Below are 10168 nucleotides of genomic sequence, written 5' to 3'. Positions count from 1 at the left end.
GCGTTGTATACACTGCGAGCGGACATGGCCTGTGCCGGCGCAAGACGCGCAGGTTCTTGGCTGCCCATCACATATTACTATAGCCCGATAACCACAAACATTTATATACGAGGGTATGTGCTTGTGTAAATCCACTCGCAGTTGCCTGATACCATTCAAGACGGGGAACTTGTGAGCAGCAGACCACTTTTCTGCAAAATTGCTAATTATTCTCCCATAAGGAGCTATCACGGAATTGATCTGCTCAGCGGTGATTTCAAATGGTAGCTCAAAGATACGGACAGTTCTTAATCCAAAGCCAGCATGCGTAACACGAACTTCACTAACATTGCCATCGTGATGTTTGAACTTAAATGTTCCGCCACTAGATTCAACAATTTTGTCACACAATTCCGTGCTTTTAAGCTTGACATACACAATACTATTCACAATTGAAAGGTGAATACCTATAATATCCTCAAACGAAATTTTCACAACTTCTTCTAACCACGTCTCAATTTCGAACGAATTCGGTCTCTGCCCTTTCTGGTCAAAAACAAATTTCAATGTGTCTCTCCTATTAGGCTGATCCATCTCTCCTTCTAATATGAATCCATCAAAAGTCTCAAATAACGCAGTAACTACTGCAACAGGCGCTTGACTTACCGAGCGGAGCGCAGCAGACCGCAGCGCACAGCACACGCCGGAGGTCCGCACACCACGGCCGCCAAAAGCCGACACCCCTAGACCAACGAGCCACCTGGCTGGAGCAGTCAAGTTAATCCCAAGTAGTGGGCCTCACAGGGAACACAAACTTTCACGCGAATTCGCAAGATAAACGCTTTCTGCAGGCAGCACTCACCACTGTTGAGAAGAATATTAAAGGCAACGAATAAAAAGCGAAATAACTTCATCGAGCACTGCTTATGAACAGCCGGCAGTGCCTCAGTTTCGGTATGTGGTTTCTCAGGGTTAAGAGGAGGCGAATGCACTAAACAAAAGAACATCGGGAAACCAAGCACCAACTCATAACGAAAAGATTGCAAAATATACTGCAAGCAAAATTTCCAGAAGACGGATACTGAAGACGCCGCAGACAAAAGAATTATTCTATGCAGTAACGATTATCTAGGAAGCGTGAATTGCATGTGCTGCTCCACCACACAACTTCTTTTGATACTGTTTTACTTATTCTAAATTTTCATTACCTGATCGTCTCTAAAATACTGTGCGGTTATCACCTGGTTTCCAACAGCGATAGTAGTAAGTAAATCGACTACAAAGTCTTTCAAAGTAGGTCAGACACAAAAAAAAAAAAATCGGAGCTGCGTGTAGCTCATGTCATTCTGCTTTCAATCGTGAATCTCCGGCTGGGAGTAGTGGCGTACTTCTGTAATCCAAGCTTCTGGGAGGCCGTTGTGTGGGAGAGATCTGGAAACAACTACAGATTCGACCGTTCCACGAGCTCAGGAACGGCCGCGATGCCTTCATCGAGCTCTGCAGATCGACAGATGATAGTGTGGAAATTTCGGCAAGCGGTGGCTAAGGGTTAAGAGAAGCCAAACACACTAAACACAAGAAAGTCGGAAAACCGAAGCACACAACTCATAACGAAAAGATTGCGGAATGCAGTGCGAAAGCAAAACTTCGAGAAGACCAACTCTGAAGCCATCGGCGAGCTAGGAATTATTCCGCACAAGAAGCGATCATGTAGGAGGAGCGAGCCGAGGCTGTCGCTCGACCACACAATAAATTTTTGCTTAATCCCAATTTGCAGTACCGGTTCGACACTAGAATACTGCGCCTTGGTTCCTCCAAAAGCGATAGTAATAAGCACGTCGACTGCAGTGTCATTTGGGGTAGTGAGTCAGACATGGAGAGGATATGGGGCGGGTGGAATATGCAACGACAGGGGCATTGCAGGGCGGCCGCCGGCTCCTTGCGCTGTGGCGCACCGGTGCCGGCGGCGGCCTGGCTGGGCTGCTGGTGCCTCCATGGAGAGCTGCCGCGGAGCCCAGCGAAGCGATTGCCTTTGGTGACATCTTTTGCAATAACGACTGCGCGAATCGACGGTATCTCGTAAGGAAGGAAAGAGCAGCAGCTGCCGCCGAGCCCAGGCGCCGTGCCGAACACGCAGAAGGTCCCCGGCTCGATTGCGGGCGGAAACCCGTTTTCGTCGCACTCAGCAAGACACTTGCTACGATCTCTACTGTGACCATTTAAATCAACTTCAAACGTTCCATCAGCAGGGTGCACATGGCTCAAATGAAACATGAAACGGTTTCAGAACTGGTTGTCGGATTTTAGCGCTGACTTGGAGGCCTGGAAATGCGCGAAACAGCCACCGCCATGCGATTTGTTACCACACCGTTGTACAAAACGCAAGGGCTCGTCCGGGATTTGAACCCGGGACCTCGTGCACCCGAAGCAGGAATCATACCCCTTTTTTTTTTTTTTTTTTTTTTTTTAATGCCTGCAATTCAGTCTCAGCTCATTATGAGCAAATGAAAGCGTAATTATTATTCCTCTAACAAATATATCTATTGAAAAAAAAAATATTAAGGAACATCCACAACACAGCCACTTCAAAAGAAGTACACTACTGAAATTAAAATCCTAAAACATGACTATATAATGTAGACTGCTTTGTGAAATAAAGATTAAAAAAAAAAAAAAAAAACACGGAAACTTCAGTCCTGGTGTAGAGAAGAAACATACATAAAGGCGGCAAATCCAGAAACAGTATAAAAGAAAATGGCTCACACAGGTGACATTAGCCAACACCCTCTCTTTCAAATGTCAGGCTAAGCATATTGGCAAAATCATCTCGGAGGCCTGGCAATCGCAAGCGCTGCCAGTAAGCAGTAAGCATGTACTGCCGAAACGCTAGGTGTCCATCCTCTTCATGACAACTGTTGACAAAATGTACGAAATGGCCAATCAACCACATGACGGTATGGAGCTTCGTTCGCGGAAAAAAGGAAGAATCGGGCCGGACGATGATGTCAATAGTATAAGCGGCTTCAGCAGACCTAGTGACAAAGGCAAGTTGTTTCCTGAGCCAACGCCAATTAGCAAGGTGCCCACAGCAGGTGAATCGATGTTCAAGGGTATCCACGAGACCACACCGAGTACAGGTGTCCGTGTCAGAAAGACCAATACGGTGCAGTCGTACATTGGTGGGAACCAAATTATTTATTACCCTATACCACGTGGACGCCACGGCCATAGAGTGGATCGGCAGACTAACATTCTTCCAGACGTTCCTCCAGGACACAGATGGAGACGCCAGTTCTATTGGATTGGGACCGGCCAGCCCCTCCCAGCGGGCAATCAAGCCCTTGGTCGTTGGCACCGGTCGCCGCAAGAAGACGTCACCGAGGTAACTCACCGCAATGTAAAATTCCCGAATGTGTTTCAACTTAAAATTTAGGCGTCCGACATCGACAGGTGGAGCAAGGCTCGCCGGACGCACAACAGTAAAAAGCCTGGATGTAATCGAAGTCACTTCTTGCGTAACAATTAGAGTCGTTCGGCGGACGTACAAAGCAGACGCCTTGCGAGTAATGTCAGAGAGGCCCAAGCCTCCGGAGATACGCGGTTTCGTCATTACCTCGTAACGTAACTTGAATAGATGGCCCTTCCATATAAACCTGCTAGACAATTGGCGCAACCTTTTCGCCACCATCATGGGAAGTGGGAACAGCTGAGCAACATAATAAGCTTTACATAGAACGTAGGTGTCTAAAATTCTGACTTTTTGCAAAATGGTAGCAGAGCGCTGCTCATGGACCATCAGAGCCCCCTGTATCTTCTCGGTGACAGATTTCCAATTGAGAGCCGCCATTTTTAGAGGACACCGATCAATGATAATCCCCAAGGACGTATGGCGATCGACAACAGTGGCCCAAGGGACGTCAGCATCGCGAAATCCTCGAATATCAAGGAACTTACATTTACCCTGATTGAGACGCGCTCCAGAGACACGACAGTATGCATCAACTGCCCCTTTCAACAACGGGATATCATCACGTTGACGGAGGAGAACAACGACATCATCCGCATATGCCTTAACCGAGAGCTTCCCACCAGAGAGGGACATACCCTGAAGCTTGAGAGCAATAGTCCGAAGCAGCGGTTCCAGGGACAATACGAATAAAGACATAGAGAGCGGACTACCCTGAGGCACTCCGCGGCGTATAGCAATGGGCGGCGTCAGCTGCCCATTGACTGACACCCGAGCTGTTATTCCCCTATACAAATTGCCAAGAACACCACGTGATGAAGCGTTAAAACCTATTGTACCTAAAACACGATCTAAAAACACATGACTGACGTGATCAAAAGCCTTATGAAAATCAAGGAAGGCAAAGGCACAATGTACGTTTGTAACCGCCGCAACCGAGACAACATCCCGATATTCGGCTACTGGTGTCAGAATAGATCTATCATGAAAACAACATTGATGTGCACCAATCACACCCCGAAGCAGAGAGGACAACCGGCTATTGAGCGCTCTAGCAGCTGTCTTGTAGTCAAAATTCAGCAATGTGAGCGGACGAAGATTGGCAGCAGATAAACGACCAGAAGACTTCGGAATTAAAACAATTTTCCCTACTTTAAAATCGGCAGGCACATCCATCCCCCTGACAATCTCATTTAAAATCTGCGTAAAAATGCCACCCAAAAGAGGCCAAAAACGGAGATAAAATTCTTTAGGCAGGCCGTCTGGACCCGGCGATTTACTGGACGGAGAGCGAGCAATAAAATCGAAAACCTCATCTACCTGGAACTCCCGGAGAAATTCGCCGTTCGCGTCAGGCGCGATCGTCGCAGTTAGATCCCCAAAGACATCGTCCGAAAGAGACTCACCAGAATCATCGGCAGAATATAGACTAGTGTAATACTGATGGAGAGCACGAACCATTTCCTCCTGTGCAATAAGCTGTCGCCCATCATCCACCGTAAGAGAAGAGATGAAGGAGCGACGACGACGAGTCTGATGCCGTAGCAGGTGGTACAAGGATGTCAGCTCACCTTCAACAAGAGAGTGAGGTTTCGACTTAACTCGCAGACCATCCATCTGTCGTCGTTTAAGGCTCAAGAGCTTGGCTTTAATACGACGAACATCATGGATCCGCAGAGGAGAGGTACCCGCTGCGTCATATAGTTCACGCAGGACAGAGTAGTAATATTCATACGTGTTCTTAAAATCACGCGCCCTTGCAGCACAGTAAAAAATCAAAGTCTGACGAATCTTGGGCTTGGCAAACGCAGTCCACCAAACCAGCAAGGAGGGGTATCGCGGGACAGAGCGAAGACATCGCTCCCACACGCCACTTATAACATCATCCATAGCACTGTCGGCAAGGTGGGAAACATTTAACATCCACTGGGAACGATAAAGTTTTGCAGGTTGGTGACTAAGATTTACAGTTGCAGTAAAAGCACAATGGTCAGAAAAACTAGTAGGAATAACATCGACAGAAAGAATTTTATCACATAAAAAATCAGATAAATAGAATCTGTCGAGTCTACTGCATGAGGACGCGGTAAAAAACGTATATTTCACCAGGGTTGGATATTTGTGTTCCCAAACATCACGCAGATGCATCGTACGAACTAAGTCATGTAAATCACGGCAATAATTAAAATTGGGGGACTGGTCTTCAGGGCGTAAAACACAATTAAAATCGCCTCCGAGCAGGAGACTCCGAGGACTCTGGCGCAAAAGATAAATAAGCTCTTCTTTATAAAAGCGCGAGCGAGCCACAGTGTGACCCGAACCAGAGGGGGCATACAAAACAACGAGGCGGAGATCAAAAAGACGACAACCATTCCCACGGCCAGAGTCAAGGAATTCAATGTCAGTAATAGGAATGCCCTCTCGAAAGAAAAGAGCAGTTCCCGTTGAATATTCCGGCGCGACATTAAAAACAGTTTGAAATCCAGGTAGAGAGAGATCAGAAAACAACACTTCCTGCAAGAACACTACGTCCGCACAGGCGTCGTAAATAAACTGCCGCAAAGAGGCAATGCGAACGTCGGACTCAATACGGTTAAGATTTAAGGTAAGAAAGGTGTATGCTTGAACCATAGAGAGAAAAGCGAAAAAGGAAATCACCTACACCGACGCACCAACGTCACAGTCCATAGCAGGGGAGACGGAGGCATCCGAGGGAGGGGGACTGGTACCCCGTTCCGCGGATCCCTTACGCTTCGGTTTTTTACGAACAGCATTAACGTTCGGCTGAACGCGTAACTTGCGTCGGCTGACGGGCAAGGAAGCTTCAGCCGCCGGTGGCGTAGGAGGGTCAAGTTCTGTATCCGACACCACCCGCGCCGGTCCACATGCGGGATCCGGGGTCGCGGGGGGAAACTCCGACAAAACGGAATGGTCAACACTTACACTAGCTTCCGGCAAACATGGACTGCACGGAGGCGAATCGTGAGCAGGAAGGTCCGAGGCCGCAATGTTGGACGGAAGCGGAGCAGCTCCGCTGGCAGAGGTATGGGGCAGCGAAGCAGGAAGTTGTCGCGGCTCCACTTGTTGTGACATCGAAGTCGGTTCGGAAGACGGCGCCAACAGGCCCGACCGACGATCCGACTCGAGAGAAGCTGCGTCGGAGGCCGGAGGGGCGCCAGCAGCCGCCACCGTAACCGTTACCTCAGGAGAGCAGGGAGCAGCTACAGTACACAGTGGCTCGGAGGATGCCGGTCGCTCGGACTGGGGCATCTCAGGGAGATCCTCATCCGTACTATTTCCATCGTGTGGGCGACGCCTCTTATTATTCAAAAGTGGCACACCCACCTGAGGGACAGACGGAACAACATCAGATTTAGCACGCAAAGGAGGAAATTCTGTGTCAGGGGTGCGCAAAACCTGTGGCGGAGCGCTACTACCACTGGACTGTGCTACACCAAGAGCAGAACCACCTGCAACGAGGTCAGCGACCGTTAACTTGCGACGCTGTTCGAGAGAATTTTTTAAAACAAAAACCCTCCGCGGACAGTCGGTACGCACGTGACCACTTTCATTGCACAAAAAACAGGTGCCAACCTGACCACTATATGTTACATGGACACGATATCCACCGATCTGCAGGTGAGATGGAATATTCTGCTTAACGTGCATTTCGACTGAACGAATACCACTGTAACATTGCAGGCGATGTTGGCTTGACCAGCGTTCAAGGCGAATGCTCTTTACATCACCATACTTTTGTAGACCCTCCTTAAGATAGACATTATCCACCTCCGGTGGAAGGTTGTAAACACGAACATTGGTATACGTGATGGAAGCATTGGAAAGCAGCACGGTACTTACAGAATCATCCCGATGCCGAAAGAGAACTTGATGACCATATTTAGAAAGAATTTTATCAACCTGAAGTGGGTCCATAAACTTAACAAAGAAAACATACAGTTCGGTATCAAAATAAGCAGTATGCACCTGATCCGAATGAACACCAAAGGTATCTACCAACCAATCATGAATCTCAAGGGAACTAGGTTGCACATGGCGGGTTGACTTGTCAAAAGTAAAACTAACTGTAGCCTGACGAGGAATAACCTGGGACGACATTTTCAAAATATGCGGTCGAAACCGCTACACACAACACACTGAAATAAGGACAGAAAGTAACACAAGGTACTTAACAACGACGGAGAAACACTCACAGAAGTTGCAACACAACACGTAAACAAAAGCTATAGTCCACTATACGTAACGCTACGGCGGAGCGGAAGACTAGGCACGTCCACACTGCACGGCGTCTAAAGCGGAACTGGGGTACCCCCAGACCAACGAGCCTATTCGTTCCGAAAACGCACTGCATGTGAATGACGCCACCTTTGATGGTCTCACCATGTAGGGCTGCAGCTCAGCCAGCGTTCTCCCTGTCTGTCGCGGTTGGATTGTTTTCATCGACGTCTTTTACTGCAGGAACTTCACGAATCGGAGGGAACTCGTAGCCGATGCCCTTGCTAACACAGAAGAAAAACTGTTGCTATTACGAGTCTCCGGGTGGTACATGAAAAGAACCGTCGTTTCCGTGGTGTAGCGGTTATCACGTCTGCTTTACACGCAGAAGGTCCCCGGTTCGATCCCGGGCGGGAACACAACAATTTTAATCTATATTTCGGATTTCATTTCCGAGATGACCTCACGTCCGCGTATGCAGAGACAAGCAATGTTGTATGCTAGACGGATAGGGCGTCATTTTACTGTCAAATACTGTAGCTCTCTCATTGCACCGGTATTTGGTAACTGAGAACGCCCCTAGCTCCATTATGGCTGGCAAAATTTATAATCCGGTTCTTCAGGGCTACATCAAGTGCGCTTGCTACTGGCTTTCCTGAGCTCACCCTACTCGCCTTGTCACAGCTCTGTCAAAGTGTGATGCTAACTAATAATGAGAAACTCTTAGCCACGCTCAATCTTACATGCCACCCCTTGGTTGTTGCCGTCGCTAGTAAGATGAGGGTAGACTGTCGCTCAATTAAGCTGAATCTCCACTCACGGTGCACATATCCCGCAAAGACAACCTTGTTTTCCGTTGCATGCAAAATTACCGTCTGCCTTTCTACCGAATTCCACCTACGTACTTTACTGGTGCCGCATTCTTGTTATATCCACGTGCTATAACAGGCGTCTACTCTTCATTGAGGAGCTGCAACCGGGGCTGAGTTCCACCTACGCTTCAGCACGGTCAAAATGGCAGGGCTCGTCCGGGATTTGAACCCGGGACCTCCTGCACCCAAAGCAGGAATCATACCCCTTTTTTTTTTTTTTTTTTTTTTTTTCTTTTTTTTTTTTTTTTTTTTTTTTTTTTTTTTGTAATCTCATTTTGTTCGTTATAGTTCATTGCAATTGTTCGTGGCGGACGTCCCCTGACGCCCATTTTAGGTCATTATTGATCCATTCACTCAGTTTTTTTTATTACAGAGGGCAGCTTACCCTCTGACCGAACACGCTGAGCTACCGTGCCGGCTTCAAAATTACCGTCTGCCTTTCTACCGAATTCCACCTACGTACTTTACTGGTGCCGCATTCTTGTTATATCCACGTGCTATAACAGGCGTCTACTCTTCATTGAGGAGCTGCAACCGGGGCTGAGTTCCACCTACGCTTCAGCACGGTCAAAATGGCAGGGCTCGTCCGGGATTTGAACCCGGGACCTCCTGCACCCAAAGCAGGAATCATACCCCTAGACCAACGAGCCACCTGGCTGGAGCAGTCAAGTTAATCCCAAGTAGTGGGCCTCACAGGGAACACAAACTTTCACGCGAATTCGCAAGATAAACGCTTTCTGCAGGCAGCACTCACCACTGTTGAGAAGAATATTAAAGGCAACGAATAAAAAGCGAAATAACTTCATCGAGCACTGCTTATGAACAGCCGGCAGTGCCTCAGTTTCGGTATGTGGTTTCTCAGGGTTAAGAGGAGGCGAATGCACTAAACAAAAGAACATCGGGAAACCAAGCACCAACTCATAACGAAAAGATTGCAAAATATACTGCAAGCAAAATTTCCAGAAGACGGATACTGAAGACGCCGCAGACAAAAGAATTATTCTATGCAGTAACGATTATCTAGGAAGCGTGAATTGCATGTGCTGCTCCACCACACAACTTCTTTTGATACTGTTTTACTTATTCTAAATTTTCATTACCTGATCGTCTCTAAAATACTGTGCGGTTATCACCTGGTTTCCAACAGCGATAGTAGTAAGTAAATCGACTACAAAGTCTTTCAAAGTAGGTCAGACACAAAAAAAAAAAATCGGAGCTGCGTGTAGCTCATGTCATTCTGCTTTCAATCGTGAATCTCCGGCTGGGAGTAGTGGCGTACTTCTGTAATCCAAGCTTCTGGGAGGCCGTTGTGTGGGAGAGATCTGGAAACAACTACAGATTCGACCGTTCCACGAGCTCAGGAACGGCCGCGATGCCTTCATTGAGCTCTGCAGATCGACAGATGATAGTGTGGAAATTTCGGCAAGCGGTGGCTAAGGGTTAAGAGAAGCCAAACACACTAAACACAAGAAAGTCGGGAAACCGAAGCACACAACTCATAACGAAAAGATTGCGGAATGCAGTGCGAAAGCAAAACTTCGAGAAGACCAACTCTGAAGCCATCGGCGAGCTAGGAATTATTCCGCACAAGAAGCGATCATGTAGGAGGAGCGAG

At 47.7% G+C, this 10168-nt stretch overlaps 2 non-coding genes across 2 annotated transcripts; one reads left to right on the top strand and one right to left on the bottom strand.

Annotated features, from left to right (window-relative positions):
• The first annotated feature begins 8027 nt into the window (after positions 1-8027).
• Trnav-uac lies at positions 8028-8100 on the top strand. The gene has a single exon. It is a non-coding gene; the product is annotated as a tRNA-Val (tRNA).
• A 1031-nt stretch (positions 8101-9131) lies between these two features.
• Positions 9132-9203, bottom strand: Trnap-ugg. The gene has a single exon. It is a non-coding gene; the product is annotated as a tRNA-Pro (tRNA).
• Between the last annotated feature and the right edge of the window lie 965 nt (positions 9204-10168).

Source organism: Schistocerca americana, chromosome 2 (assembly GCF_021461395.2).
Source record: "Schistocerca americana isolate TAMUIC-IGC-003095 chromosome 2, iqSchAmer2.1, whole genome shotgun sequence".
NCBI classification, from domain to species: domain Eukaryota; kingdom Metazoa; phylum Arthropoda; class Insecta; order Orthoptera; family Acrididae; genus Schistocerca; species Schistocerca americana.
This window is presented reverse-complemented; position numbering and strand designations above follow the sequence as displayed.